Source organism: Chiroxiphia lanceolata, chromosome 1, assembly GCF_009829145.1.
Source record: "Chiroxiphia lanceolata isolate bChiLan1 chromosome 1, bChiLan1.pri, whole genome shotgun sequence".
In the NCBI taxonomy this organism is placed as follows: Eukaryota; Metazoa; Chordata; class Aves; order Passeriformes; family Pipridae; genus Chiroxiphia; species Chiroxiphia lanceolata.
Genome location: NC_045637.1, coordinates 17,536,895 through 17,543,007, shown reverse-complemented (window position 1 = coordinate 17,543,007; position 6,113 = coordinate 17,536,895).

The window sequence follows — 6,113 nt, the reverse complement described above, 5'->3', positions numbered from 1 at the left end:
AGAACCTCATGAAGTTCAACAACTACAAGGTACTGCACCTAGGTAGAGGCAATCCCATTCATGAGTGCAGACCAGGAGAAGAACTCACTGTGAGCAGTCCTGCAAAGAAGGACTTGGGGATACTGGTGGAGGAAAGGCTGGACGTGAGCCATCAGTGTGTGCTCATAGTCAAGAAGGCCAAACACATCCTGAACTGCATCAAAAGAGGGGTGGCTAGCAGGTTGAAGGAGGTGATTTTCCCCCTCTACTGTGCCCTTCAGAGGCCCCAGTTGGAATAATGTGTCCAGCTCTGGAGTCCTCAACACAAGAAAGATGTAGACCTGTTATAGTGGGTCCGGGGGGGGACACAAACATGATCAGAGGACCAGAGCACCTCTCCTGTGAGAACAGGCTGAGTGAGCTGGGGTTGTTCATCTGGGGGAAGAAAGGTTATGAGGAGGCCTTCCACTACCTGAAGGGGCCTACAAGTGAGCTGGAGAGGGACTGTTTCCAAGGACATGCAGTGATAGGATGAGGGGGAATGGTTTTAAACTAAGAGAAGAGAGATTTAGATTAAACTTGAGGAATATATTCTTTCTTGTGAAAGTAGTCAGGCACTGAAACAGGTTTCCTAGAGAAGCTGTGGCTGCTCATGCCTGGAAGTGTTCAAGGCCAGGTTGGATGGGACCCTGAGCAACCTGATCTAGTGGGTGGCATCCCTACCCATGACAGAAGGGTTGGAACTAGGTGATTTTTAAGGTCCCTTACAACCCAAGGCATTCCATAATTCTGTGATTCTTCAATTAGTAGCCCTTGTTGAACTCAAGGAGGTTCCACAATGCCCAATTCCACAGCCTCTCAGTGGCAGCACCATCACTAGTGAATTACTTTCCAGTTTTGTATCATTGCAGTATTTCTCAGAAGGCATTCTGTCACATCAGACTGTCATACATGACTTGATATTTTTTGTAGCAAAATTCACTGGCTGGCAATGTGTTCTCTTTATTGACACATCTGCAGGAAACAAACTCAAAAAAAATAAAAAAGTAAAAGGTAATCTGCCACATGGTTTGACAAGCCTGTCATTTTGATGACTAAATGCATCTTACAAAGAAAATAATGATTTCTGTAGCTATTGGCTTTCCTAGAGGGAAAATAAAACTGTCCACCTTACATCTTTTAATCAGATGTTACTTAGTGAACTTTGCTAAGCAAGCTACTCAGAGCATGGCATTCTCTTTCTAATTAAAAATGGTATCCCCATGAGTTCAGTGCAAGTCTTGATAAGATTAAATTTTCAACGGTTGTCTGTTTCTGTTGCTGACTGTATTTTAGAGAGTGTCAGAATGCTTACCATCCCGGAGAAGGTATTTGTAGACAGATTTACAGGGAACAGATGCAGGTAACAATCAATCATATTTGGTTCAGTGACAGAATTTAATTAGCTGACAACACAGTGAAATATGCTATAAAGTAAATTAATTGTTATTCATGTACAAATACATTTCCTTTTTAGGTCTTAATATAACACATAAGAGACAAACAAAAGATCAGCATATAATGATGATCCATGATTGACTTCAAAATCAGAGATAGAAGTATTACTCCCCCCTCTGCCTGTTGCCAGGATGCTTGCCTTGCAATTAGTAATATGCAGCTTCTTTCACCAACAAAACTATTTTTGGTTTTTTATGCTCAGTGCTTTGTCTGACATATCTGCTTTTTCTATTGATTTTTAACGTAAGATGGGTCAGCTACTTACAGATATATTAATTCTTGAGGAATGCAAGACTTGTCTCTGCATGAATGAAGAGTGAGGTCAGATATCCTCCCACAGCTGGAAAAGTGACTTAAGAAAGTCAATGAAAATAATAAAATATCCATTTCTAGGCATTTTACTATCTAGATGAGTTTACACTCCAGCTGAGTACTTCAAAGAAAAAGTACCTATGGTGGGAAAAATTTATATCCACTGTAGGAAAGAACAAAAAAAAATGTAAAAATTGACTTTTACATTTTTCCCAGAAGACATCAAGTTGAGTTAGACTTCTCTTGGAATGGTGGCATGGGGCAGTAGAAAGAATCCCTTCTTATATCCAATAGTGCAGTACTGAATTGAATTTAGATATGGCAAAATGTCTTTATGTCCTTCCTTTTCACATCTTATAACAGTATTTTAAACAGTCATTGAGTGTTTTGAAAGTGGACTTTCTGAATGACTACAAAGTTAGTACACTCCGTTGAACAACAAGAAATTAAATGTTGCAGGAGGCATCACTTGATTCAATAAACAAATGTTCAGACTCTGGCCTAATGGACTATTATGCTGTAATTCCCACCAAAGCATATAAGAAAACATACAGTGTTTCCGCATCATCACAGTTTTGGTAAGTTGTTTTTTTTTGTTAACTCACTGACTAGAGGTAGCATATTTCTGTCTAGAATTCCCTTTACTGAAATACGTGCATTGTGCCATCCTTCCCATGTGTACAAACCCATTTCCCAGACGTGTTAATCTTCCTTTTTCACTTCTGTGATACAGTAAAAGGTCCAATAGCTCTGATCATGTAGGGAAGGTCTAGATGTGACCAGAGTGCATATGCCTCAGGAACAATCCTTTCCCAGGTGTAGGAAATATCAATCGAAGATCCAACATGGATCTTAGAAAATATATAAAGTTTCACTAGTTCAATGAGTACACATACATTTTTTATGGAAGGAGAGGATGTGTGGGAAATCTTATAAATATATGGACAATATTAAATATATACTGGTTATTCTGTACTTTATTAAAATGTATGTTACTTAACTGCCCAAAATTTATCGTATTTCATTTGGTGTAGTAGCATGAAAATGACACATGGTTTATGTCTAATTCACTCTCTCAGCATTTCAGATGAAGAAAAAGGAGCATATTTTACTTTAATTTACCCTATCCTGTTCCTGAACAATGTTTATACTCAGCAGCCTCTGCATCCTAGCGTTAGGAGGAAGAGCCTCCAAGTTTTTTAAAGACAGCAAGAAAGAGGACTTTTCAGAGGAGAAGGCTAAAAGTGAGCTAAAAGTCACATTTTCACATTCCTTCTGACTTGCCCCCAGTGATCTGATCAGCCACTAGCGCACAGTATTCAAAAAGCAAAGCATCTAAAGGAAATGTGCTTTTGTGGAGAAGTAGCATCAGACTGAACTTACTCTTTCTTTCTGAAGAACATTTTTTTTTAAATGAAAGGTTTATTAACCTGAGATGTCTTAGACAAACTCTTTTTCTACTGACAATACTCTTTTAGCTATTGGCGATACACTGAAAGTGAAATTTTACACTCTTTTTTTTTAATCAATGCTAACAGTAATAAGAACAGTTTGCAAGTTTTTAACACATATATTTAAAACTTCCTTTGCTGTGAAGTAATATGTGAAGGTGAAAATATAAATGTAGTACCTTTCTGTGTGAATTTTACCACCATAAAGTTCAGCAGTAAAGGTCGAAAAATTGGTTAAGCAAATCAGATAAAGCAGTTCAGTCAAAAGAAATTCCTGATTTTACTTGTGTTTTGCTGTCAATCTTAGGGTAGGCCTGATTTCTTTCGTGGAGCTGAAGGGAAGAAATTTTAGCCTCTTCTTTCAAGATTATGCAGAAAACGCAGCTCAGATATTCTATTTTTGTCAGCTTGCTACTTGAGAAAAGGGTCAGGATGCTTCCACCATCAAAAGATTATTGAGAATTAACTGATTTTTATTGACCTGCATTATAGATATATTAGACATGCAGTTGCAAGATCAGTTACCCTGATTGCACATGCCAATCAGGCAACTGTAGGCTTAAGTGCCTATTTATATGCAAGAGCAGTTTATCCAATCTACATAGATAATTACAGATAAAACATATGTAAATGAAGTTCACAGTTATTCCTGCAAAAAGCACATGAGTTTGTGTACTGACTGTGTTTAAAACATAAGGATTTTGTTGAAAACCCCTCCTGCTTTATTTTATATTTCTTTTTAGCTGTGGAATTATGGAAGTAGATAAAATAATCCAAAATGTAAAATATCACAGAACTTCACTGATGCTAAAAATGAAAAGTAATATTGAAAGTAGCTAAAATGCTGAGGAATACTCAAAATAAGATGTACTAATAACTTTATGAACTCTTTTTGGAAATAAGCATCACAGTATTTTCTTAACCATACTATGGTTTATTTCTATATTCTTAAAACCACAGAGAGATAGATGTGAGAAAAACTACACTGGATAATAATGCAAGAATAAGAACAGAAAGCTTAACAACTTTATAACAAACACAAATTTAAGAACATCACTCATTTGTCATTGCAGCATGCATATTTCTGTGCATTAAGAATGTATTGTTGCTTAGAAGTTTTTGTTAGCTGCATTAAATCTGATCTATTTCTAGGATTAAATCTTCTTTGAAGAATGTATGAACATAAAAGTTTGCATACAAAGTTAAAATGTCAGATAAGGAAAGAGTGAATTAGTATATTGATACATACTGAAAAGGGAGTGCACGACGTTGGCTACAGCATCCACGAGGTTCAGACTTTCCTATTAATGGAAGCCACGATATTATGTCCTTTCAGCACTTAACTATATGTGGTTCAAGGCCAAAGATTCATGTTGTCATCTCTATTTGTCTCCAGTTGAAATAGAACTTCTGAAACAAAAATTGTCAAGTGATATTCACCTATGGGGACAGTTGTCTTGATATTGAACATGTTAATGTTAACAGGCTAATTCTAAGTCAATACAAAGAGAACAGTTATAAATGGAGTACACAGTAGCTACATAATCTTTTTTTTTTTTTTTCATTAAAGAACTGAAAAATGTTACAGGAGACAGTCAGAGATGGACCAATGTGTGTCTTGGGAGCTGACATACATTATCGCTAAGTCCAGAAGAAACTGAAAACAACATATTTGTTTCTCTCTGGTAGAAAAGTGTACTTCTTCCCACATGCACCCAGGAATGAGTAACAAGTTTCTTCTAACATTCTCCACCTATTTAGACAGATTTAAAATGTCTTTTCCTTTTAATTATGTGCTTTTCTTAGGTTTAGTCATCATATAGACAGTAAATTTTCTCTCTATTATTGAGATTAAATGTAATGTTCAAACTTTCCAGCTAGGGACGAAAGTACCTAGCTCCCCATTTAATCAGTGGGGAAATTCTCTTCTACTTCAGCAGCAGCTGGATCGAGCTCATGTACAAGTCTTTCTCTCTGTACCCACTTTTCATTAAGGGTCCTTGGTGTTTCTGTCCTTGGAAATTCAATAATTTCATACGACTGAAGAGTGCTGGAGCTGCTGGGTAGTTTGACAAAGTGTTATCAGCAAGGGTGAAAAGACCTGGCTACCACTGGGAGCAGTGAGCAGAGGCAGAGAATTTTGACTATGCTGCTTGGAGGACGCTGCCCAGCACAGGCAGGACCGGTAGTGTCTGGTGGGTATGTGTGAGGGTAGCCACCCCTAACAACTCTTGACCTGGTAGCCCTCAGCTTCCATCAGGACCCTGGCATGGCAGTCTGAAAGATAAAGAAGTCCAAGGACAGGCATAGCTGTGAGATCTGACTGCCTGGTTAAGGAATCCCAGAGCTCCTGAGGACTCTGTCCCAGCCTGCTCGCTGCACAGGATCAGGGCGAGCAGGACTGTGTCTGTCTGTGTTCTCTCAATGAATTCTGCACTTTCTTAATTTCTGCTTTAGTAGGCTACTCTCACTGAAAATGAAGTGGAGAGTCACTTGTATCTGTTTATTCCTTGGGCAACAGTGGTAAAGGTATAGAATAAATAAAGTTAGGTATCTAAGGTCTCTAAAAAATGGAGGGCAGTCTTTTTGGGTTGCTAGAGTCAATGGAAATGGAAAAGCCGCTTACCTGGAGACTCAAGAAAGAATTAACCAATGCTTCCTGAATTAGTGCCTACACTGATCTTTATCTTTCCTCCTCTTTACTGCCCTCTAACCCTAGCGTCCAGTAATATGATTATTCCAAAATTCCAATTGTCAATTTGAGTAAGGTACCAGATTTTCTTTCCTCCATCATAACTGAGGATTGGTTTGGAAATGTCACTCGAAGGCCAGCAAGGTAAGAAGGGGAACAGATAATTTTTCAACACCTCATTG